Source organism: Mixophyes fleayi, chromosome 9, assembly GCF_038048845.1.
Source record: "Mixophyes fleayi isolate aMixFle1 chromosome 9, aMixFle1.hap1, whole genome shotgun sequence".
In the NCBI taxonomy this organism is placed as follows: domain Eukaryota; kingdom Metazoa; phylum Chordata; class Amphibia; order Anura; family Limnodynastidae; genus Mixophyes; species Mixophyes fleayi.
The window spans coordinates 132,718,602-132,745,480 of record NC_134410.1 but is presented as its reverse complement, the minus strand read 5'-3'; the positions used below and the strand labels follow the sequence as shown (position 1 = coordinate 132,745,480).

The window sequence follows — 26,879 nt, the reverse complement described above, 5'->3', positions numbered from 1 at the left end:
TATATAATCACAACTCATAAAATGACTTAATTATGTAAAGAAACCACTAGGATCGAGGGAACTGATCCGCAGAGCTTACATTCTAGATGTGACTAAGGAAGTAGTCTCAGTTTAATCAGGATACAGTCAGCTATATTGTGATATTTAGTGCAGTGACAATGGTAGGAAACACTAGTGGTGATGAATGAGGCCAGGTGACTGCAGTGTGATAATCTATGGAGGTAACAGGGGCAGAGTAATGTGGATGGAATAGAACTAGTAAATAAACATTATATCACCTCAGCAGACTGTGCCTACTACACACACCACAATGTACCACACAGAGAGGCCAGCTGTCGTGGACTACAAGTCCCAGCATACCTGTGGCTCACATGGCGCACTGTGACTTGTAGTTCCACAGGATGACAGTTTGTTATGCAGGGTGGACACTTATCTGTCACAATGTGCTTTACTCGAGTTTGTGCAGCATTATAGCAACTATAAACATTCATCATTACTGACATATCAGGAAGTTTCATTTACACACACACACGTTATATACACACATTCATACATACATACATACATACATACATACATACATACATAAACATTATATACACACAGCAGCCTGCCGCCCCCCGCTCTTACCTCCATAATGGCCGCTGTCTCTCCCCCGCGGTCTCCTCTCAGGACAGGTCTCCGGCGCGGTGTCACGTGGTGGAGGAGCCGCCATCTTGTATCCGCCGCCATTCTGCGTCCTGAGCTGCTGCTAACGGGGTAATCCCTTCTTAATTATTACTTATCAGTACCCCAAATCTTAGTATTAGGTGCTGCCATTCGGCACATTTTGCTGTGTACTAAAATGTCCTCAGAGTGACAGAGGGGGAGAAATATCAGGAAATACAGGAATTGGTGATAATTACTGTCCCCGTTGTATGTTCCTCAGTGTATCTGTGTATGTCTCCCCTTGTTCCCCCATCTGCCCCCTCTTCCTATTCCCACATCTGCCCCACAACCCCCTCTCTGTGTATGTCTCCCCTTCCTATTCTCACATCTGCCCCACAACCCCCCCCTCCTCTGTGTATGTCTCCTCTTCCTATTCTCACATCTGCCCCACAACCCCCCCTCAGTATATGTCTCCCCTTCCTATTCTCACATCTGCCCCACAACCCCCCCCCCCCCCTGTGTATGTCTCCCCTTCCTATTCTCACATCTGCCCCACAACCCCCTCCTCTGTGTATGTCTCCCCTTCCTATTCTCACATCTGCCCCACAACCCCCCCCCCCCTGTGTATGTCTCCCCTTCCTATTCTCACATCTGCCCCACAACCCCCTCCTCTGTGTATGTCTCCCCTTCCTATTCTCACATCTGCCCCACAACCCCCCCCTCTGTGTATGTCTCCCCTTCCTATTCTCACATCTGCCCCACAACCCCCCCCCCCCTCTGTGTATGTCTCCCCTTCCTATTCTCACATCTGCCCCACAACCCCCCCTCTGTGTATGTCTCCCCTTCCTATTCTCACATCTGCCCCACAACCCCCCCTCTGTGTATGTCTCCCCTTCCTATTCTCACATCTGCCCCACAACCCCCCCCTCTGTGTATGTCTCCCCTTCCTATTCTCACATCTGCCCCACAACCCCCCCCTCAGTATATGTCTCCTCTTCCTATTCTCACATCTGCCCCACAACCCCCCCCCCTATGTGTATGTCTCCCCTTCCTATTCTCATATCTGCCCCACAACCCCCTCCTCTGTGTATGTCTCCCCTTCCTATTCTCACATCTGCCCCACAACCCCCCCTCTGTGTATGTCTCCCCTTGTTCCCCATCTGCCCCCTCTTCCTATTCTCACATCTGCCCCACAACCCCCCCTCAGTATATGTCTCCCCTTCCTATTCTCACATCTGCCCCACAACCCCCCCCCTATGTGTATGTCTCCCCTTCCTATTCTCATATCTGCCCCACAACCCCCTCCTCTGTGTATGTCTCCCCTTCCTATTCTCATATCTGCCCCACAACCCCCCCTCCTCTGTGTATGTCTCCCCTTCCTATTCTCACATCTGCCCCACAACCCCCCCTCTGTGTATGTCTCCCCTTCCTATTCTCACATCTGCCCCACAACCCCCCCCCCCTATGTGTATGTCTCCCCTTCCTATTCTCATATCTGCCCCACAACCCCCTCCTCTGTGTATGTCTCCCCTTCCTATTCTCACATCTGCCCCACAACCCCCCCTCTGTGTATGTCTCCCCTTCCTATTCTCACATCTGCCCCACAACCCCCCCCCCCTCCTCTGTGTATGTCTCCCCTTCCTATTCTCACATCTGCCCCACAACCCCCCTCTGTGTATGTCTCCCCTTCCTATTCTCACATCTGCCCCACAACCCCCCCTCTGTGTATGTCTCCCCTTCCTATTCTCACATCTGCCCCACAACCCCCCCTCTGTGTATGTCTCCCCTTCCTATTCTCACATCTGCCCCCACAACCCCCCCTCTGTGTATGTCTCCCCTTCCTATTCTCACATCTGCCCCACAACCCCCCCTCCTCTGTGTATGTCTCCCCTTCCTATTCTCACATCTGCCCCACAACCCCCCCTCTGTGTATGTCTCCCCTTCCTATTCTCACATCTGCCCCACAACCCCCCCTCTGTGTATGTCTCCCCTTCCTATTCTCACATCTGCCCCACAACCCCCCCTCAGTATATGTCTCCCCTTCCTATTCTCACATCTGCCCCACAACCCCCCCCCCTATGTGTATGTCTCCCCTTCCTATTCTCATATCTGCCCCACAACCCCCCCTCTGTGTATGTCTCCCCTTCCTATTCTCACATCTGCCCCACAACCCCCCCCCCTATGTGTATGTCTCCCCTTCCTATTCTCACATCTGCCCCACAACCCCCCCTCTGTGTATGTCTCCCCTTCCTATTCTCACATCTGCCCCCACAACACACCTGCACCACAACCCCTCCCCCCTCTGTGTATGTCTTCCTTTTCCCCCCCTTTTCTCTCATCCCGCCCCCCATTTCTCTCATCCACCCCCCCTTTTCTCTCATCCACCCCCCCTTTTCTCTCATCCACCCCCCCTTTTCTCTCATCCACCCACCTTATCTCTCATCCCCCCCCCTTTTCTCTCATCACCCCCCCTTTTCTCTCATCCCCCCCCCCCCTTTTCTCTCATCCCCCCCCCCCTTTTCTCTCATCACCCCCCCCTTTTCTCTCATCCCCCCCCCCCCCTTTTCTCTCATCCCCCCCCTTTTCTCTCATCCACCCCCCTTTTCTCTCACCCACCCCCCTTTTCTCTCACCCACCCCCCTTTTCTCTCATCCCCCCCCCATTTCTCTCATCCACCCCCCCATTTCTCTCATCCACCCCCCCCCCCTTATCTCTCATCCCCCCCCTTATCTCTCATCCCCCCCCTTATCTCTCACCCCCCCCCTTATCTCTCATCCCCCCCCTTATCTCTCATCCCCCCCCTTATCTCACCCCCCCCACCCCCTTTTCTCTCATCTGCCCCCACAACACACTTACACCACAATTCATGTTTTTCCTTCCTCAGTTTCTCTGGGGTCCGTCAGGCAGAACCAGTGCCGGTGGCTGGTGATCAGAGGTGACGTGGACGACAAGAAGGACAGTCACCTCCATCGCCCCATAGCTGAACCTAAGGATGGCAGGTAAGAGTGTTCTGATTTTATTCATTTTTGCTGACTAAAGTTTTGTTATGTTATAGGTCTTGTTCATCATGCTCCAAACCCTATTAGTGCGCACTGATAGACACTGCCGGGCAGGAATTCATTATTGGAGATTCTGCATGTCCTTTAATAACTCAAGTAGGGCTTTTTCTCGTTTCAAAGGGTTACTGCCGGTTATAATGCTGCTATTGCTGCTGGTAACCCCGGCCGGCGGAAAGATTACTTTTGTGTGGAAGTCTATTTAACAAGTATCCCGGTGGTACGTACAACGTCCATATCTGTTCTGTTATTGCTATCTCAGGCGCTGTCTGGCTTACCGCCATTGTGGCTATGGCTAAAGGGGCACTCGCCTTTGTTGCCCCATCTACAATTGTTTTGGTCCAGTCAACTTGAGGACACTTTCAATAAAAGTTTCCAGGGCCAATTTAAGTTCATAATCTGCCCCTGGTCATCAGGCCGTGACCCATCATCTGTTTGTAAAATCATGTGTACAGTGTGGATCCTGGTCTATGCTCAGTAACAGCTGAAGATCTGCCGTGTGACACAGGAATATTATTAGACAGTGTAAGGCGTTGAGGAAGACTGTGCCTTGTATATTGTCCGTGTGTAACAGGACTAAGACTGATGTCGTGTGGAAGGTACTGATCCTGCACACGGTGTGTTCACAGCTGACGTCCTGTAGTGTGGATACAAGGCTCAGTAACCTAGCTTCTGCACACACTGTTAGTGTCGCTATAATAACGCAGCGTCCTAAAAGCAGATATTTGTGGCATTTTGGAGATCTCCAGGACGGTGTTGGAGATTGTGAAGCATCTTTAACTTTTATTTCTGTGTGGAATGTTGCAATATAATTCTTTTTTTCTTCCAGTGACAGATTGTTCCATAAAGTACCTGCAGCTTTTTACTGTGTAAGATAATTGTATGTTGTGTCTTTGCTGAGTAGATATAACCATTTTTTTAGATTACACCTATATATTATTTAACTGTGACTTGCAGAGAGATTTTATGTTCTAGAATGGAACAATTATTTCTCAATAACCCTTGAGATAGTCTCCCCATTAAAAACAAAGGCGTAGCGTTACCATTGTAAAAGAGGCAATTATTGTGAAATGACACTTTTATTGTTGCAATCCTATACATTGTTTCATGCTTGTTATATATTTGGAAACTGCTGAGAATGGCATTATCCTCTAGGTTTTTGTGTTTTTTCTTGATATGTTCAAATTGTATGATTTCATAGTACATCAATGCCTTTACTTGTGTCTTCCTTGTTATTTGCTGCCAGTGCTGCCCAATTGCTACAGTGATGTAAATTAATATGGCCACAGCCATTAAGATAATTTCAGAAATTAAAGAGAACCTGTCACATGGTTTTGGATTGGACTTTTGTCTATCAGTGTCAGGTCCCCCCACTGGATCAGCAGAGACCCAAAATCAGTGTTTCATTTGAATAGCACCAATAACGTCCTCATTTACATGTAGGAGCGAGGCAAAAAAGGAGCAAATTAGCATCTGTGCAAAAATCATGTTGTGTTGCAGGGGGTTGGGGGGTTCCTTGTCTCAGCTCAACTCTAAATCAGAGTGTAAATAGTATTTGTGTTCTACATGCAGAAGCAGCCAATATTTGTACTGCTTGTGTTACAACATGGATTGTACCGGAGAGAGGTGTGAAGACTGCTTACCATATACAGCCCTTCGCCCCTGCTAGTTGGTGGCCAAATAAAAGACCAGAGGGGACCCCTAAATGTATAAGTTTACCATGGAGAGGACACTGGTGTACAAAGTGTTAGTGCAAAGCAAGCCAATAAAATCGGGCACCAGGCCATATCATAAAGCATTCATCAGTTATTATTAAAACGCTTTCTCCTCCACACATAAGTGTAATGGTTGCAGACACTGTCTCCATGATATCTTCTACAGTAGTCCGGAACAATGCCCCTATAAATGACTGTCCTTTTATCACGCGGTTCACCATGGTGCCCTTCCCTCCTGAGTATCCATGCTGCCTTGATGCAGTGCCCCCCCCCCCCTCCTCTTGGTAAGGGAGCACGGGAGGTCTCATATAGTGGGCCTCCATCATCTCCTGAGTAGCCATGCTGCCTTGATGCAGTGCCCCCCCCCCCCCTCCTCTTGGTAAGGGAGCACGGGAGGTCTCATATAGTGGGCCTCCATCATCTCCTTCTGAGTAGCCATGCTGCCTCTGCAGCAAACCCCCCCTCTCTATGGGGGCACTTCTCAGGGGGCTCCATATGGGGCTTACTTGCTTTCATTGTCCTGTTTCCACCCACTCACCCGTTTGTGACAGCTGAACAATTTCTTCCAGGGGCTCTTCCCACTTTGTGTTTTTCACAGCTGTGCCGCAAAACATATCCCCCATTCAGAGTATAGACACACTTACCTCAACACAGCATCTGGCCACGTACCCACTCCCACGGTGCTCTCCCAAAAGCTCTCCTCTTCTTTTGGGACCTTTGCTTACTGGGGGCTCTCCCTCTTTTGTTAACATGCAGCCACCACACACACCCTTCTGATGCTTCTTCTTGGGGTACCCATGATGGCGTGGATTCCCCTCTGCATCTACCCCTGACTTATGGAGCCTCTAATGGGATCACTAACTTGTGGCTTTGTGGCATCACCCGCTGCTGTCCACATCCCTGTGCTGCTAAAAGTCACTAATAACAACCAATCCTGTAGTCACTAATATTGTGGTACCATGTTGGGCTTTCCAGAGAAGGTCCTGCCTTTTGCCTGGTATAAGTAGGGAATGCGCAACCAACCACGGCACAGAGAGAGGCGAGATACCCCAACCAAGACAAGGCCTCAGGTACTCTTTTAAAAGAAAGGCTTTTATTATGGGGGGGGGGGGGATAGGTGTGGAATGTATGATAATTAGTTTGAGTAAGGGTTGATCCATTAGCCAATGTTCCAAAATGCAAATATTTATGCAATACTGACCGCAGAATGAGCCTTTTTGGTGATAATATTATTCTAACCCTCACGTATCCCCAGACATCACTTCCCAATCTTTCATGGTATATCAGGTGACAAATCTACAACACAAAATCCCAGCTTTGAATATCAATATGACATCAATTTAGTATGCTTTAAGTCTTGATAAACTCTTTATACCGGGCTAATTATCCATTGTAACTTCCCATGATGAAACACGATTTACAGAGGATGAAAATGGCCCTAATTTGGGCAGTAAAAAGTGTCCAAGGATTCATTTAGCTATAATGACTAAACTAAGAGCCTAGGTGGCCCCAACATCTTCTACTATTAAGAATCATTTTGTCTCCATCAGGTCTCAAAGGTTTCTTTTGGGTTCCTCAGATTCATCAATCTATTCCTCCAATGTCCAGACAGTCTTTATGGGATTTACTTCATCTGTGAATGAAGATGATTTCCTGTAAGTTTGTTCCCATCATCATCAGCTATTTATATAGCGCCACTAATTCTGCAGCGCTGTACAGAGAACGCAGTCACATCAGTTCCTGCCCCCCTTGCTGATTGCCCCCTGACCTCTTGATATGCTGGTCCACCCCCCACTAGAGAGCCATACCGACCTGTCCTCTGTTTCTGTTGTGTCTGTGGGACTGAGAGAACTGATGTTCCTGCAGATAATTCTGGATATTATCTTAATGTGATTACCACACAATTACATAAGTTTACACCACCTATCTAGCTACATTTGTATGAGGTCAACTCCTGCACGGTGTCTGTAATCTATGTAATATTGGCTTATTCTCTGTAATTGTTTAAAGATTTCAATAACATGTAAACATGAAAAAAATAAATGTATGTGTATCTGGGATAATAGCGTAATTTCTATAGTGCCTTTCATGAAAAATAATAACTTTTCTCACCAAGCACATGGTGTTCTGCCTTAAGAGCAGATTATCCCCTGATAGGTACACAGTGGTAGGAATTATAACCATTCTGTACAGCAGAGCAGACAATATAGTCTGTTATAAGTCCCCCCCCCCCTCTCTTTAATGCTGACGAGTGCCGTGCCTGCAGGGACAGTGGAGTCTGTGCCAGAAATCTTGATGTTTTCAATAAAGTAGGTGTTTTTGTCTCAGTTAAAGTCTGGAGTGCTGACCTTTGTCAAGTCTGCTACCGAAATTTCCTGCCTCTGTTATTCTCCTCTACTGTAAGATGATCTGAAATTCTATACCTTTATTGCCCCTGTTAAATGGTCTGCACAGTTCTCTGCCTGCTTCATACTGAGTCTTATTTACTCCCTGCTATATCACTTAGCGGATTCCCAGTTTAACCTTTTAGCGTCTGCCCGGGCTCACAAATTGCTGCTTTTACCAACCGTGGCAGGTTTATTGGCCACCAGAAAAGCTACTGATTGGTTTTTCACATGGGCTGCTACAGTACGCCTGTGGTTTGCGGAAATGTTTTTTTCACATAATGCAATGAGGTGCAGAAAAATGACTCCCGGGGAGCCTGAAAATATAGAGCATGATGTGGACTCTTGAGGCACAAATTTGGCCTAGACCCATGGGGTTAATGGGTTGGGACAAAAGGGATAGTATACATAAAACTCTGGGCCTAAGGCAGCAAACAAAAAGTAAATCTGGCCCTGTCAGTTCTTGTCTAGTTTGGCCTTTGTCTGGTTTCATTTGCTGAACTATCATTTATTCATGTCCTGGTTCCATAGTCTAATCAGGGCCACCATCGGGGGTTACAAGGACCACTGGGATAGGGGGTAGGGCAGATGAACTGAGTGAGTTGCATGCCTTTTGCGTTATTCTAAAATCTAACAACACCCTTTCTAAATCTAGCATTTAGAAACCATTGTTTTCCCCTATACTTAGTGGGGGAGTGTATAAATGCTTTGACGGTTGGGATAAAGATGGTGAGATGCCCATAGAAGCCAGGAGAAGGTGGAAGGAGGGAGAGAGGACATGGGAGGATGAATTGTGGGTCAGGGGTTTGCTTCAGTTTGTGCAGAACGGGGCAGCGGAGGAGATGTAAATAGGGAGTAGTACGGGGCGGTGGAGGAGCTGTAAATAGGGAGTAGTACGGGCTAGTGCGAGGAGGAGAAGTAACTAGGGAATAGTACGGGGCGGTGGAGGAGGAGATGTAAATAGGGGGTAGTACGGGCTAGTGCGAGGAAGAGAAGTAAATAGGGAGTAGTATGGGGCAGCGGAGGAGATGTAAATAGGGAGTAGTACGGGGCAGCGGAGGAGATGTAAATAGGGAGTAGTACGGGGCAGCGGAGGAGATGTAAATAGGGAGTAGTACGGGGCGGTGGAGGAGGAGATGTAAATGGGGAGTAGTACGGGGCGGTGGAGGAGGAGATGTAAATAGGGGGTAGTACGGGCTAGTGCGAGGAGGAGAAGTAAATAGGGAGTAGTACGGGGCAGCGGAGGAGATGTAAATAGGAAGTAGTACGGGACAGTGGAGGAGGAGATGTAAATAGGGGGTAGTACGGGCTAGTGCGAGGAGGAGAAGTAAATAGGGAGTAGTATGGGGCAGTGGAGGAGATGTAAATAGGGAGTAGTACGGGGCAGCGGAGGAGATGTAAATAGGAAGTAGTACGGGGCAGTGGAGGAGGAGATGTAAATAGGGAGTAGTACGGGCTAGTGCGAGGAGGAGAAGTAAATAGGGAGTAGTATGGGGCAGTGGAGGAGATGTAAATAGGGAGTAGTACGGGGCAGCGGAGGAGATGTAAATAGGGTGTAGTACGGGGCAGTGGAGGAGGAGATGTAAATAGGGTGTAGTACAGGGCAGTGGAGGAGGAGATGTAAATAGGGAGTAGTACGGGGCAGTGGAGGAGGAGATGTAAATAGGGAGTAGTACGGGGCGGTGGAGGAGGAGATGTAAATAGGGGGTAGTACGGGCTAGTGCGAGGAGGAGAAGTAAATAGGGAGTAGTACGGGGCAGCGGAGGAGATGTAAATAGGGAGTAGTACGGGGCGGTGGAGTAGGTGATGTAAATAGGGAGTAGTACAGGGTGGTGGAGGAGGAGATGTAAATAGGGAGTAGTACGGGGCGGTGGAGGAGCTGTAAATAGGGAGTAGTACGGGCTAGTGCGAGGAGAAGTAAATAGGGAGTAGTATAGGGCAGTGGAGGAGGAGATGTAAATAGGGAGTAGTACGAGGCAGTGGAGGAGGAGATGTAAATAGGGAGTAGTACGAGGCAGTGGAGGAGGAGATGTAAATAGGGAGTAGTACGAGGCAGTGGAGGAGGAGATGTAAATAGGGAGTAGTACGGGGCGGTGGAGGAGGAGGAGATGTAGATAGGGAGTAGTACGAGGCGGTGGAGGAGGAGGAGATGTAAATAGGGAGTAGTACGAGGCAGAGGAGGAGGAGAAGATGTAAATAGGGAGTAGTATGAGGCGGTGGAGGAGGAGGAGGAGATGTAGATAGGGAGTAGTACGAGGCAGTGGAGGAGGAGGAGATGTAAATAGGGAGTAGTACGAGGCGGTGGAGGAGGAGGAGATGTAAATAGGGAGTAGTAAGAGGCGGAGGAGGAGGAGATGTAAATAGGGAGTAGTATGAGGCGGTGGAGGAGGAGGAGATGTAGATAGGGAGTAGTACGAGGCAGTGGAGGAGGAGGAGATGTAAATAGGGAGTAGTATGAGGCGGTGGAGGAGGAGGAGATGTAGATAGGGAGTAGTACGAGGCAGAGGAGGAGGAGGAGATGTAAATAGGGAGTAGTACGAGGCAGAGGAGGAGGAGGAGATGTAAATAGGGAGTAGTATGAGGCAGTGGAGGAGGAGGAGGAGATGTAGATAGGGAGTAGTACGAGGCAGAGGAGGAGGAGGAGATGTAAATAGGGAGTAGTACGAGGCAGAGGAGGAGGAGGAGATGTAAATAGGGAGTAGTATGAGGCAGTGGAGGAGGAGGAGATGTAGATAGGGAGTAGTACGAGGCAGAGGAGGAGGAGGAGATGTAAATAGGGAGTAGTACGAGGCAGAGGAGGAGGAGGAGATGTAAATAGGGAGTAGTATGAGGCAGTGGAGGAGGAGGAGATGTAGATAGGGAGTAGTATGAAGCAGTGGAGGAGGAGGAGGAGAGGTAAATAAGGAGTAGTATGAGGCGGTGGAGGAGGAGGAGATGTAGATAGGGAGTAGTACGAGGCAGAGGAGGAGGAGGAGATGTAAATAGGGAGTAGTACGAGGCAGAGGAGGAGGAGGAGATGTAAATAGGGAGTAGTATGAGGCAGTGGAGGAGGAGGAGATGTAGATAGGGAGTAGTACGAGGCAGAGGAGGAGGAGGAGATGTAAATAGGGAGTAGTACGAGGCAGAGGAGGAGGAGGAGATGTAAATAGGGAGTAGTATGAGGCAGTGGAGGAGGAGGAGATGTAGATAGGGAGTAGTACGAGGCAGTGGAGGAGGAGGAGATGTAAATAGGGAGTAGTATGAGGCGGTGGAGGAGGAGGAGATGTAGATAGGGAGTAGTACGAGGCAGAGGAGGAGGAGGAGATGTAAATAGGGAGTAGTACGAGGCAGAGGAGGAGGAGGAGGAGATGTAAATAGGGAGTAGTATGAGGCAGTGGAGGAGGAGGAGATGTAGATAGGGAGTAGTACGAGGCAGAGGAGGAGGAGGAGATGTAAATAGGGAGTAGTACGAGGCAGAGGAGGAGGAGGAGATGTAAATAGGGAGTAGTATGAGGCAGTGGAGGAGGAGGAGATGTAGATAGGGAGTAGTACGAGGCAGAGGAGGAGGAGGAGATGTAAATAGGGAGTAGTACGAGGCAGAGGAGGAGGAGGAGATGTAAATAGGGAGTAGTATGAGGCAGTGGAGGAGGAGGAGATGTAGATAGGGAGTAGTACGAGGCAGTGGAGGAGGAGGAGGAGAGGTAAATAAGGAGTAGTACGAGGTAATAGAGACAGAAGTGGATGAAGGTGCATAGTGTGGCATTGTGGAATAACAAAGGGTGCTATACAGTGAATTATGTCAGCGAATAAAGGGACTATTCCTCAGCACTGTGCTGCATTTTTTTGTCAGACCTTTATTCAGTACAGTTAATTTGTCTAATAGACCAATGGTGTAATACTGACCCCAAAGTGGGTCCTCAGTAGAATGTACTGAATATGTGACTTTCAGGGGAACCAGAAACAGATTATAGGACCCCACTTGGTTGCTCTCCTCCACCTTCTCCATCATGCTATAATGTCTACCTGTATTTATCCAAAATCCAAAAGAACCAAAATCTTTCTTTCTGTCCAGAGTGCTGTAGTCATTCTATGCTCTGCAGGGTGTTGTACTGGAAGAGTGACCGTTTATCCAGAACGGCGGAGACATGGGATCCATTGGTTCTGCCAGTTGTGGGGAAAGATCCAACTGTAATATACAAATTTGGGCAGACATATTCTTCACAGCTGTGTTATTCATTACATAAATGCAGAGCTCCTTTATAGGTTAAATATCCACAAAATAACATGTACTTTTAAATATTGAAATATGTAAAAGCTTTAGGAACTTCTGTGATATAAATACATTTGAGATCCGGCATTGATCATTTGGAAGCCCCTTTTATGATGCACTGTCAGTAAGCCTCTAGTTACATCTTAAGACCTGTAATACTATTGAGTGTTTATACAAAGGTTTGTGAATGTCGCTAGATGCCCGGTCATAATTGATAAACATGTATTAGGGGTGTTGTGGCACTTTGAATACATGCTAGAGTTATACATGGGTACATACCATGCGGGCTGCGTGCAGTAATTCCCATGTTTTGTGCAGTCACTGTACAGGGAACAGAAGGAGAACAACACATATGTTCAATGGGTTCTGGTCATTGGATGTTAGTAACAGTCTGCAGGTTGTTGTCACTAATGACACCAGACTGTCCTCTTACAGTCACCATTTGACTGCACACGGGCTGTGCACCAGCGTCCTGTATGTGTTTTGTTGCTCTGAGCAGTCGTCAGTGCACCTTGGCCTAATGCGTTCCCATTTTATCACCTTGGTTGCTTTGTCACCAGAACAATCAGCTGTGCAGCTTCCTCCAGCAACAGTGGTTATTACCAGCACCAGTGTGCGTTCCACAGCACTTTTATTACAATGGTGGGAAAGCCCAGTAGATTTGTAGCAGCGATTCCAGTAGTGTTATAACATATCCTGAAGGACATGGTGGAGTTAACTGGGCTGGGGAATGAAAGAGACAACGTAGACACTACATTAAGACAGAAGGATGTGAGTCTTTTTATTCCAGCATACTGAAAGCTTTTATCACATGCAGCAGTAATTCATTACCGTTAATCTGCCGCAGTTTCCCGGAGCCCAATTTGTTTCGATTCAGCTGGTATGTTGCCTCACAGCCCCATTCTCGTCCAAGAGTTCCTTTTTAATTTAGAGTGCAAATGTGTATTACAGACGGCTGCTGGGTGTTAGGAATGCAACCAGAACTGTATAGTCACAGAAGCCCGGGCATCACGCAAGGCACACGTGCGCCAGTGGCCTCTCCGAGTGTAACCCTTTGTGGCATAGGACATAAGACATATTACTTTCATATTAACATTAGAAAGTAAATAAGTAAAAAAACAAAGCAGAGAAAGCATTCAGATGATATCTGTTGTGTTTGGCTTTTACCTTGCTGCAGTACAGTGGTTGTTTTATAAGATAGATTGCGGCTGTGCTGCTATAGAGGGAGAGGACATTTAACTGCCACTAAGACGTACAGTTTACATGAATAAATAAAAACATGCTGACAAGTCTGCAGAAAAATAGGTTTAACTCTCCATTTAGGGTAAAATAATCCCTATTTAGCAATAGACTATATTTTCCCTTAAAAGGCAATGTTGAAATTTCATTTATTGGGGCTGTTATACATCAATTCTCATGGGCTGCTGACAGTCCACTCTGTCTGCAGTAGTCCCTGCTGTATTTCAGCTGTGTGCGCTCTGTGTACAGGGAGCCTGTCTGCAGCCTTTGTAGACTGTCAGAAAGGGACACAGATTTCTACATTTTGGAGAGTCAGTTACAATGCAACGAAGTGCAGAAAAGGGTGTGTGTTTGCTTTGTATCACATTTTTCAGAACATATTATTAATTAAGAATTAGCTTATAGATCTATTAAGCTGCATTCACCCAAGTCCTTGCTGGAAAATCTCTCCAGGGTGTGGTGACCTCTCTGTTATTTGTCTGAGATCAAAGCTTTCTGCTCACTGACAAACTTCTAGGTCAGAACCCCAAACACCACAGGAAATCTGTACTGTGGCCAGGTTGGCCGCAGTCTGTGTTACACCAGGACAGTCTGAGGACTTGCAGATAAATAAGAAGTGTTCAGAAGTACTTTTCTTTTCACCTGTGTTATAAAGTAAATCGGCGGTCCCCATACATACTAAAGTCTGGCCTGGGGAGCGGTGGAAGTGTGCGTTACACTGGAGGTGGGCGCTTTGTGCCAGCCCCATCTCTGGTGATCCGTTGTGCCCGTAAGCACCAACCAAATGCCGTCTACTGATTTACTAGTAAAGGGCTTTGTGTCATGGACTGTTATTATTATCGCTGGAAACTTGGCGGACGTCACAATCGCCTGTGGTAATAGTAACAGCGTTCACACTAACACTATTATTGTGAGGCCTTTCACAACAACAAGTCTAATTTATTATTGTCCAGATAATCCATTATCACTGTAATTTAACAAAAAAATATTGGTGCCTCACCTGAACAATACTCCTAAAACCAATAACAGCTGTTGTTAAGGGTCCATTCAAAAAGAGCATTCCGCAGGATTGGCCCCATTCTTATTGCAGTATTAGGGGCCACAATGAAGGACAATTAATTTATAAAAAGTAATAGTCTGTACCTTGACACGTCCATACTAATAATATAGCCCGTTTTACTTCAAATTTACTTTTCTTCAGAAGTGGATAATGTCATTGAAATGCCAAAAGTTTTCCCAGTAACTCCCTAAAAATCTGAGTAATAAAAACTTGAAATACCAGTGGAGCATTATATAACCCAAGGAGCATATCTAAATATTTGTAATGTCCTTTATGAGGATATAAAGCTGTTTCCATTCACCTCCCTCCTTGATTCCTATCGGCTTATACGCACCCCTCAACTCAACCAAATAGTAGCCCCCTCGATTTAATCAAACAATTCCGGAATTAGAAGAAGAGGATATTTGTGTGAAGCGTTATTTTGTTTAACCCTCTGTAATTAATTCTTGGACATTAACCTTCATCCTTGTTGGACTTGAGAAACCCAACACTGCGGTGATTAGAAAGTCTGATGAAGCTCCGTAATCTTCCACAGGATCTGAGAGAAGCGCGGGACGCTGTGAACCAGGAATTGGCTGAATAGCACAAACGTCTTTTTTTGGGGCGGGCGTAGGGTGGATTTATCAGCTGATTTTTTTTCTTTTCCAAAATACACAATGAAATTCTTTGTAAGTTTCAGCTATGATTCCACAATCTGTAGTTGCGGGATGGACAGGTATAGACAGACTTTGCTCTTTGTATTTCTTACTCCACTCAGAGATGATCACTCAGTGATTTCCCTTTAGTCTTAGGTTGGGTAATCTCTATGCAAAATTTCTCCCGTTGTGATATAGTTAACGATTTTACCAAAGATTGGTGAAAAACAGCCCCGATCAGCAGCCGATCCATGTGTACACACTATACACACGTTTTACAAGATTTACCTTCAGACCTGTGCTCTTCATCTGTCCTAATAATGGGCTGAAAAGGTGTACACTCCACAGAGCTCTATGGACACTGCCGGCCGTGAGTGCAGACACTCTGCAGGATGTGAACGACATTGTTCCATCCTTGAACAAGACTTTTAGTCTGGTTTAAAAATGAAATAAAATGATAGAATGAGCTTCGGAATGATCATCGTTGCGGAGTACACACTAATGTGATATCGGGCCTAATGCTGGTTTATCGTGTGATTGGTCTGATAACCCAGCCTTAGACGTAACCGTAACCTCCACCTCCCTCCCCTTTCCATACATATCCTTCTCATGCCCCCTTACTGCTAATTACCATCATATATATCCAACCATATACTGAGCTTCTCAGGCCTCCTTATTATTCCAGTCCACAGTCTCCATCCTAGCAGACAAGAATATATCAGTAATCCAGCGCTCCGTTTCTTCCTTTTACACCACTAGCAATTTCTCTGTATTAAACAACCAATGCTCCTTTATCCACCATCCCAGGATCTTGGCTGCACCCACCTTCTACGGACCACGGCTCTTGTACAACAAGCTCTCCGTGGCTACGGTCAAATTAGTATCACTAGATGAAGGAGCCCTTGTTAGCAACACACACACACACTTACCATTAGCCAAGTGCAACAACGTATCATTCACTGCCAATAGGGAACTGCTGCAGGGGATGTAAGAAATGTTTCTGTAATGACGAAGAGGTTGAGGGATATGAAGCTGAAAAGATAAATGGGTTAGAAAGATGTGTATACTAAATCTTCAGTTGTTAAGTGTATTCTGTGTGATGTGATCGACGACTAGACATTCATATGGTCGCCAATTCAAATGACAACCGTATTATATGTTTAGGGTTAGGGATATTATTGTCGATCTAATGTCTACGTTTCAAATGTTGGCCCAATAATGTTGTTGCTGTTATTGTTGACTTTCCAACCCTGCCTATATGATGGTGTCTACCTAATAAATGTCCATCATGTAACTGTTGAACATATGTATCCTCATTTATGAAGCTGCAAATTGTGAAATATAATGCAGATGTGTTTTCTCTGTCCTGATATAACACATTTTCCTATTTCTGCATATTTGTATCTGTGTTATGGGAAGACGTGTAGATTAGCACGTCAGGATGGTGGTGACTGCAGGAGTGCAACCACGCCACAATAATTGGCTCATTCCCCATCCAAATGCAATCATTAGATTTTGTGTTGCAGGATGAACTATTCCAATCAACTTCAAAGTCTGGAGATGTCGCACTTTGCTGCTGTAAAATGACTGACTTGGTTTCTACCCATCCAAGTAGATGTCTGAATTTGGCTGTTGCAATTACTTTCAATGGGGCACCTTGTGCACCATCCAGCGCACATTGAATGACAGAATACAATCGCTGCTCCCGACTGTCCCAGTTTAGGCTGGAGTCCCAGTACTGGGCCGAGGTATGTGAGAGCCGTACATCTGCCTCTGGTGCATGCACCAGTACAGGGGACAATCATGGGGCACTAGGCACTGGCCCTGTGGGACGTGATAACGAGACACTCCCCTCGTGTCGCAGCCACACCGCCATCATGAGGTGACCACGCCCCATTCTCGCTGTAACACTTGGGAGGTATGTCTGAGCCCTGCAGCCACGTGTTCATCCAACGTATATGACTTCAGTGTTGTATATAAGGGCCCAGAACACGGCTCATGTGGAGAAAAGTAGCGTTACTATAGTTTATCATGTGAGGGCTACAAGGACGTGAGGAGGGGGGGGGACTTCATGTCATCATTTTATGAGACCATGTGACACAATCCCACTTGCCAGGTCTGGAGGGGCCTCGTTGATGTCACTAGTGCATCCTTAATGGCCGCCTCCACTGCACGTAGATGACAGGTGCACTTTAAATGGCTGAATAAATTATACATTTAGGCAAAATGGATGCTGTGTGCAGGTTTAGTTAAAGTGGAAGGAGACAAGAGAAACGACATGTCTTTCCCCAGTCACATTCATGTATAACAGCACATTATCCTGACACATCGCATGTTGCACATTCCACCAGGAAATAGGAAATATAAAGCTTCAGTAATCACTGGTAATTAAACACTCCTTTATTATGAAGCTTTGACGTCCATTCATAAATATTAATTGGCAGGAGCGCATTAAAAGATGGCTGCTCTGAATTGTTTTATCTTCTGCTTTATGAAAGGAATCATTGCAAATCTATTAATTACAGATTAGACAACTCGCCAAAGGTCAGAGAATTTCACTTTTTATAATAATTACTGGAAAACTATAATATTCTTAAAGCCGAACAGTATAAGTGGGTTTCAGTGAAACGTTTTCAGATTGGAGGGGGCTTTCTCTGTTCACGTCTTATAGGTGTATAGTGATATAATGTTCTCAGGGATCTATCTATAGGGGAACTGCAACGTACTTATATCCCACTTGTGTGTCCTCCAGGAGAATATACCTGGATAACACAATATCTTCTGCACCTTTTGAACAGCTCTCTGACATGCCCTTGTTGTACACAGTGAGGAGCCAATCTCTAATACTGTCCCCTGTTTAGTTCTATTTTAACATCAATTCATCATTTTAACATTGTAGCTCAGGTGATTGTATTTAGTGTTAGACTGCTATCACTATCACACTGTAATGGTCCTATAAGTACACTTACCAGGCTGAACGTTGTATACGTTATATAGCCCGGTGCTGAGGGATTCATACACATTGGACACAAGTCCATTCATGGGCCATCTGTATCTAGATATGTGTATCTTACACTTACAGCCCTTTACACCTGGAGGACAGTAAGGACATGCACAGAATTGTACCCCACCCCCCAGAGATTAAACTTGTTTGCGAGTGTACCCTCAAGTCAGTGGCGCTTGTGTTAGTGTTTCATAGTTTTGTTACTGCAAAAGAAAGTTTCCAAAAATGTGTAGATATAAAGGTGGTGAGACCCCATACGCAGTGTCCTGTCTGCTCGAAGATACGCTATCTGGGGAGGATATAACCAGTACAGTGGCCTCTTTCCATTATTAATAATACATACTCCGAGGGCTCAGACATGGGCAAACTCATTACTAGGGGGGGTGAACATCTGATGAGGGGAACTAGAGGTGACGTCTAACATGTATACAAGATTTACCTAATTCAGCTTTCTTACCAGAAGTCATCAGTTACATATGAATGAAGATAGTTTTCACCATCAGCAGTGGACAGACTCTGTACTGTTAGGATAACGCTGTGAGATTCCTTACTGCATGAGGTGGTGATGGCCAATTCACTAACACCTTATCACAAGGATTATCCTGATGGCATCATTTCATGTAATAAGGGTTCTTACACACGGCAGCTTTCTCTATTCCCATACATCTCTGTGTGGTGTGCTCCGCCGTTAGTAAATACAGCCAGGAAATAAGTTATACACCTTTGCTGTCGGTGACAGCGCCGTGGAGTAGACCACGCACTGTGTTCTCTTATCATTGGTGCATCTCATACCGATGACCAGGTGCAGATCATATAGAAAGCAATATGGCAGCTTCCACTCATTACTGGGAATGTAAATATGCAGAAAAGTAAGCTCTTATATGCACTATTACATTTATTTTATGGGTACATCAATATGAAACTATGCATAAATACTATTGTTCCTTACCAGTTTGTGTCCTTGAGTGATACCAAACAACAAGGACTAATAGGTGTGCATGTGGGGGAGCTCCCACAGCTGCAGTATAGTGCCTTTGCGTGTGGTGTTTTCATAGAACCGTACATAGAAACGTGTTATTTCCTCATCGGTAATGTCGTGCTTAGATGGCGGTACATATCAGATCTGTTTCATTCACAGAAAACAAACGCTCAACAGGAAAAACGCTGCTTTTAATGTGTTTTAAATAAACTTAAGAGACTGCAGAAAAAAGCATTGGTGGAATTTTCTTAAAACGTCTACATTATGGGGCTGAGTTAAATGCATATGAAGCTCTGAAGAGCTGCACGTAAAATAGAGTATTTACACCTATGTGCTGAGTCGGAGGTGCCTCAAGATCCATCCAGCTCTGCACCTGTAACCTATCGCCAAGATTACGTCCTCTCTTGTGTACGGATGAAGTAACAGAACTGTCATTCTGACATACGGCCACTGTATCATATCAATCAATCAGAGGTCGTTAGTGTGCATTCGCACCAGCCCTCAGGCACCTGCATCTGATAGGCTACTAACAGGTATAGTTGTCTGCCTCAGTTTGCGTGCTCTCTCCCTTGCTGTACTCAGTCTTTAGACGCTTCCTCCCTCCGATCCAAGCGCAAGTGTCAGATGTGAGGAAACCTGCATATGGGCGTAGGCGTACGTCTTTGTTGGCGTGCACAATATAAATTTACGGATTTTATGCTAAACAAACGGGCTTGTGCCCAACTCAGGATGAACCTCTATATTTGTACAGCACCTGTGTGGCCCCACTCTAATGCTGAAAGCCTGAAGAAAGCAGATACTTCAAGGGATATGTCCACATTTTGTTTACAATTTATTTTTACATATTTAAATGTAGTAGAGTGTATCCAACATATACCGGAACTGTATACCGCTTTCATAGAACCGTTACACCACATCATCGTCTTGACAAGACCTTCATGATTCAGGCATCTGTATATGCACCACAAAGGGTCTGTGCATACACAGGTTCATCCCCCATTAAGCAAGTGAATTGGAAATTCAGGTTACCTATAACTAAATAAATGCATTCTGGGCACCTTCCTGGGCGTTTAAGTAAACCTGGCATTATCTTGGGCACATCGCTACGGGTTCTGCAGATTGAGCCTTTTTATGTCAATAAAGCACTTGAGGGCCAGTTTGTAAATGGCTCTCAGTCCCCTTCCGACCACAGACTTCAACAATCAACTGCTCACATGAAAGAGTGCGGAAAATGCAGAGAGGAATTCTATGTTATTTCTGGAAAAGAACACAAATCGTCCAACATAATGGTGACCAGAGTCCTTCTCTTCATTTCTTAATTGTAGACGTATGTCCCTCTTCTAGCCTCTTCTCCAGTTATTCCTTCTTAGGCTAGGTACACACTGGAGCTTTTTCACCCAATACTCGTTCCCGACATACGACCATTCAGTTGGATGTCGCGTTAGTGTGTAGAGAGTCACACGAAAGTCTCAAAGTGCCAGTTGTCTGCTCATTAGGTTGGTCGTACGGTTTCATTATTATTATTATTATTATTCATTTTTATTTATAGGGCGCCACTAAGTGTCCGTAGCGCCGTACAGGGACAAACGAAATTACAATACAAGATGAGACAGCACATTACAGTAAACAATAAGCACAGTAACTCAGTGAGCTCAAAGCACAACTAGAGGGGTGGGGGAGGGGAGAGAGGAAGGTCCCGCATATGGCGGAGCCCAAGAGGGAGGGCACGGATGACAGGGAAACCCCCATAGGGGAGAGGAGGAAGCGAGAGGGGACGGGGGGAAGAGGGTCCTCGAGGAGGAGGGCTAGGTAGCTGGAGAGCAGAGTTAAAAGTGGTGAAGACAGGAGGAGAAATGACCCTGCTCAAAGGAGCGTACAATCTAAGGGGTGGGGTAGACAGGCAGAGAGACACGGGGGAAAGAAGGAGGAAAGGGGAATGAGGGGGGAGAGGCAGAAGAAAAGGTAGGAAGTTAAATGGGAGACTGGAGCTGTCCCACGTAGTGCGTTGTCCGCACATCAGTCAGTTAGGTGCTTGTAATGGCAAAGCAATAGAAGCTGTCTATTGCATGTATGTGTATAGCATATGTCTGCTTGCCCTGTTATATACCGTTGTCTGCACATACCTATATTTTCTATAGATGTGTATTGGATCTGTCTGCTGGCATACTTATACACCTGTGTACATCTAGTGATGAATAAAAGCTGCTGGGAAGGTAGTTAGAAGATGTCTTATCGTTGTTGTGCAGTTGCGAACGAACGTACACTGTACACAAACATGTGTTACAGAAGGAATAAAGAAGATGTGTTTCCTTTTACTGTTAAGAGTTTTTGGGACGTTCTTTCCAGAGATGTTCTGTCCTCTATTTAAATTTCTTTGACAATTTCGCTGCAGGGACGTCATGTGTCGTTTCATTGTGTACGAAATCAAAATCTTATAACACGACAATATGGCTGTGAAAAGTCCCTACTTGGACGGTCGGTGTTTTGTTAATCATTTAAAACGTGTCTAGTGTGTGCGCATGAATCGCCCGAGCGATTGTAGGTACAGTCGTTGTAGATAACACGTCGGTCAGTGTGTACCTAGCCTTAATAATAATTAGTCCAGCCTCCTGTGAGCCTGTAATGCACCCTCTGGTCTCTGTTAGATCTTGTACAAATTCAGTAGCTTTAGAACAGGAGAGCAGCATATTGGTGCAATCTGTTTACAATATTCCAAGAACTGCACATGAGGTTCCTGTTAGGAGGAAATAGTTTAGTGTGCGGCTTGTACAAGGGGGGAATTCAGCTGTAGATGTGATTTGCAATCACTACATACCACAAGCCGAGCACAGATCCCTTTCTGTAAAGGGGTTAAGTCTGCATAATTAAAAAAAAAAAAAGAACTGGCAGGTTTTACACTTAAGAAAAGTGATTGATTATCCTATCAGAACTTGGCATTTACACCCCTGAAACAGTTTTTCATATGAGATCTTCCAAACTCTGTACACAGACCCTGTCTGAGCTAATCCACGCTGAAATAAACCACGCTCTGGGTGTCTTTCAGACACTAATTGGATTTGGATATGTGTAATGCCAAACCCAGGTCTGCTCTTTCTCGGAATGAGTGCTTGATTGTTACCGTTATCCGTAGAGACCATCACAATCCCAGGACTGGGGGCTGGGCGCACGTCCATGGCAATCGTTTTATGTGCTGGCCCCTTGTCAGCAGATACTGGGAGCAGCCTGCGGGCACCACGTGCCAGGGTTATAGTGTAAATAAGTCAAAGGACGTAGAATAATCACTACGTCTGAACTGTGCGTGAGAGGGAGGAATGTTTTGACCCGGAACTCATTTGTGATGAAAGTAATATTTGTTTCCATGGACACATATCTGGGTGTATGACAGTCACTTACCCAGTCATTGTCCTGGGATGACCAATATAACGGCCTTTTTCTCAGTGGCCCAGATGAAGAGATGAAGCTTTAATGCAAAAGCCAGTTTTAGTTTTCTTTGTTTATTTCAGTGAGATCCAGGGGTAGAAGGTTGTTCCTTCTGCAGGGTGGTCTTCACCACCACGGAGGCGTTAGTCAGGTCTTGTCCTATAATGAGAAGCATTTTGTAGCTTCCATTTTTTTGGGGGGAAAGAGCATTTGAACTTTTACCAATTTAATGGGGACATTCACGCGTAACATGTAATAACACGTGATTAATATCAGCCATAAGTGAGCTGACCTGTGCATTATATAGGTAGGTTTATATAAGGCTGGGGGCTGTAACTTATTAGTAGGTTGGACTTGGGAGCCTCGTTGTGCTCTTTCCTCCATGGGCATTTTCAGCTGGATCCAGCAGATTTATTTTCCTGAGGCTGTTCCGCAGACCGTGAAGTCAGCTTGATTTGCGCTGGGAAAGAAGCCTAGACACAATTGCGTACATAAATTTGCGGCTTATAATTGAGTATTATGGTTTCTGTGGATTCTTATGCAATTTATGTAAAAGTTATATGTTAGTATAATGTGTCATGGCCATGCAAGTTATTTCTCTATAAAGTGTTACTAATGTGCTCCTCAGAGACACAATCTATCAAGCGGGAGTGTTTCCTAGCTCTGATCAGACAAGACTCGCGCCTCTTGTCTGTTCTGTACATTATACGCTCTCTCATGAGCAGCGCCCTCCATACCCTCTGTTTTCACATCTGCATTTATTTTGTCTAACTTATAACTGAAATATGTTTTAAGTCTTTAAATCACTGAAACTTAAATATATTGTCTAGTCGTGAATGCACTCAGAACCTTTGTAGCAAATATCTTGTGATTTAGGTTATGTGGTCACTTCAAATGATGATACAGGTACGTGCATTGCTGAAAGTCAAAGTAAGATTGGTTTAGCATTAATACAACAAATCCAAGTTATAAGCAATAAGTAGATCCATAAGCTCATCAGACACCTATGAGAATGACGTTGTTCCTCTTCATGCGGTGCTGGAATAATGCTGGGTCAGATCACTTGTGGATGGGAGAACACACAGAAGAGAAGAAGTAATTACAGAGTGCCGTATGTATTAACACCTCGTCCTGAAAGTGGCAGAACGGTGCAGACAGCGATTTACATCTGAACAATAAACGGGAAGAAGGGCTATTAAACATTTCTCAGCCTGTCTTGTCTTTGCTGCTCCTGAAATGGCTTTAACATGGTCTGCCCCAAAGCTAAACTTCAGCGTAACCATTGATGACACATGAAGTTTCCCATGTTATTAAGGATCTGACGCCGACTATTGTAGAACTATATGTTCCAGCATGCACTGGCAGCCATTGCATTCTGGGACATGTAATTGTTAAATATATTGTTATAAAATACTCGCCAAGCCAAAGTTCATCACTTTATTGTAAAATAAAATTCTCTTTTCGGCATAATCCAATGGGAAATTCTTATGTATTAATCCAATGTGACAAAACAGACCCATAGAAGCCAACGCTGAATGACTTAGATGCCCAAGAGCCTTACTAGCCGCTCTGCCAGTCAAGTGTTTTCCTATGCTGGCTCTTCGTGACAAGCTAATGGCTAACAGAATTCCCAGTCAGTTCAGGCAAATCCCACCAGTGGCAGACATTCACAGAGACCTGTTTTGTCAGATTTTATGGGGGTTTTATCCTCACATTTTATTATAAACACAAGAATTTCCCATTGGATCAGTAGAATATTATGATGAAGAATAAAAAGAAAATATTTGATTTTATAACAAAGAGATGAATGAGGTTTTTTAAGTGATCTAATTATATTTAAATTAAATTACTCAATTAAACTTTATTTTAAAATATGTGTTTTTTATGGTTAACTTCCGTTATATAGGAAGTTTAAAACCTAAATAATTACTTGTTTTTTTTTGTTAGTTCTGTCATACATAAAGGTGTAGTCACTGTGAGGAGTTTTGCTAAATAATGTAATAAGGAGGGAATGGCAGGGAAGTGTGTGGAAACCAGTGCTTCTGGTGCATTATTAGCGTACTACTTGTTGTGATGTGTATGGTAGTACTGCAGTCCTGGGTTATGTGCATCTATGTCGGTCTGAGCATATGTGAGGATGCAGATCTTCATATTTATCTAGGGCTCAGGATATGTGAGGGTGCAGATCTTCATATCTATCCAGGTCTCAGGATATGTGAGGGTGCAGATCTTCATATCTATCCAGGTCTCAGGATATGTGAGGGTGCAGATCTTCATATCTATCCAGGTCTCAGGATATGTGAGGGTGCAGATCTTCATATTTATCTAGGGCTCAGGATATGTGAGGGTGCAGATCTTCATATCTATCCAGGTCTCAGGATATGTGAGGGTGCAGATCTTCATATCTATCCAGGTCTCAGGATATGTGAGGGTGCAGATCTTCATATCTATCCAGGTCTCAGGATATGTGAGGGTGCAGATCTTCATATCTATCTAGGGCTCAGGATATGTGAGGGTGCAGATCTTCATATCTATCCAGGTCTCAGGATATGTGAGGGTGCAGATCTTCATATCTATCCAGGTCTCAGGATATGTGAGGGTGCAGATCTTGATATCTATCTAGGGCTCAGGATATGTGAGGGTGCAGATCTTGATATCTATCTAGGGCTCAGGATATGTGAGGGTGCAGATCTTGATATCTATCTAGGGCTCAGGATATGTGAGGGTGCAGATCTTCATATCTATCTAGGGCTCAGGATATGTGAGTGTGCAGATCTTCATATCTATCCAGGTCTCAGGATATGTGAGGGTACAGATCTTCATATCTATCTAGGGCTCAGGATATGTGAGGGTGCAGATCTTGATATCTATCTAGGGCTCAGGATATGTGAGGGTGCAGATCTTGATATCTATCTAGGGCTCAGGATATGTGAGGGTGCAGATCTTCATATCTATCCAGGTCTCAGGATATGTGAGGGTACAGATCTTCATATCTATCTAGGGCTCCGGATATGTGAGGGTGCAGATCTTGATATCTATCTAGGGCTCAGGATATGTGAGGGTGCAGATCTTGATATCTATCTAGGGCTCAGGATATGTGAGGGTGCAGATCTTGATATCTATCTAGGGCTCAGGATATGTGAGGGTGCAGATCTTCATATCTATCTAGGTCTCAGGATATGTGAGGGTGCAGATCTTCATATCTATCTAGGTCTTAGGATATGTGAGGGTGCAGATCTTGATATCTATCTAGGGCTCAGGATATGTGAGGGTGCAGATCTTCATATCTATCTAGGGCTCAGGATATGTGAGGGTGCAGATCTTCATATCTATCTAGGGCTCAGGATATGTGAGGGTGCAGATCTTCATATCTATCTAGGGCTCAGGATATGTGAGGGTGCAGATCTTCATATCTATGTAGGGCTCAGGATATGTGAGGGTGCAGATCTTCATATCTATCTAGGGCTCAGGATATGTGAGGGTGCAGATCTTCATATCTATCTAGGGCTCAGGATATGTGAGGGTGCAGATCTTCATATCTATCTAGGGCTCAGGATATGTGAGGGTGCAGATCTTCATATCTATCCAGGTCTCAGGATATGTGAGGGTGCAGATCTTCATATCTATCTAGGGCTCAGGATATGTGAGGGTGCAGATCTTCATATCTATCTAGGGTTTAGGATATGTGAGGGTGCAGATCTTCATATCCATCCAGGTCTCAGGATATGTGAGGGTGCAGATCTTCATATCTATCTAGGGCTCAGGATATGTGAGGGTGCAGATCTTCATATCTATCTAGGGCTCAGGATATGTGAGGGTGCAGATCTTCATATCTATGTAGGTCTCAGGATATGTGAGGGTGCAGATCTTCATATCTATCTAGGGCTCAGGATATGTGAGGGTGCAGATCTTCATATCTATCTAGGTCTCAGGATATGTGAGGGTGCAGATCTTCATATCTATCTAGGGCTCAGGATATGTGAGGGTGCAGATCTTCATATCTATCTAGGGCTCAGGATATGTGAGGGTGCAGATCTTCATATCTATCTAGGTCTCAGGATATGTGAGGGTGCAGATCTTCATATCTATCTAGGGCTCAGGATATGTGAGGGTGCAGATCTTCATATCTATCTAGGGCTCAGGATATGTGAGGGTGCAGATCTTCATATCTATCTAGGGCTCAGGATATGTGAGGGTGCAGATCTTCATATCTATGTAGGGCTCAGGATATGTGAGGGTGCAGATCTTCATATCTATGTAGGTCTCAGGATATGTGAGGGTGCAGATCTTCATATGAGCTGAGATGTCACATTCTTGGATTCCTTTAGCGTTAGGAGAAAATCCAGCTGAAGTATGGACAAACCGTGTTGCAATAGAAGTCCTGCAAATACAATTTTATTTTGCATCGAAGGAGAACAGTGTCTGTTTCTGCCAGCTGCATTATTACACTGAGATTTAGAGTTACGCTGGAATGTGACCCCCTAACTCTA

General features: G+C 45.1%; 2 protein-coding genes across 5 annotated transcripts in view; one reads left to right on the top strand and one right to left on the bottom strand.

The window, feature by feature from the left end:
* LOC142101368 (ADAMTS-like protein 2) overlaps nt 1–716 on the bottom strand; it is an 89,726-nt gene extending 89,010 nt beyond the window's left edge. For 3 of the 4 annotated variants that reach the window (XM_075185813.1, XM_075185814.1, XM_075185815.1), the window contains exon 1: nt 631–716. The gene's annotated coding sequence lies outside the window, so the exon portion shown is untranslated. The remainder of the gene's footprint in view (nt 1–630) is intronic. The other variant, XM_075185818.1, reaches the window with a different exon arrangement.
* A 2,829-nt stretch (nt 717–3,545) lies between these two features.
* SLC2A6 (solute carrier family 2 member 6) overlaps nt 3,546–26,879 on the top strand; it is a 119,967-nt gene continuing 96,633 nt past the window's right edge. Inside the window, exon 1 of the mRNA XM_075185822.1 lies at nt 3,546–3,647. The gene's annotated coding sequence lies outside the window, so the exon portion shown is untranslated. The remainder of the gene's footprint in view (nt 3,648–26,879) is intronic.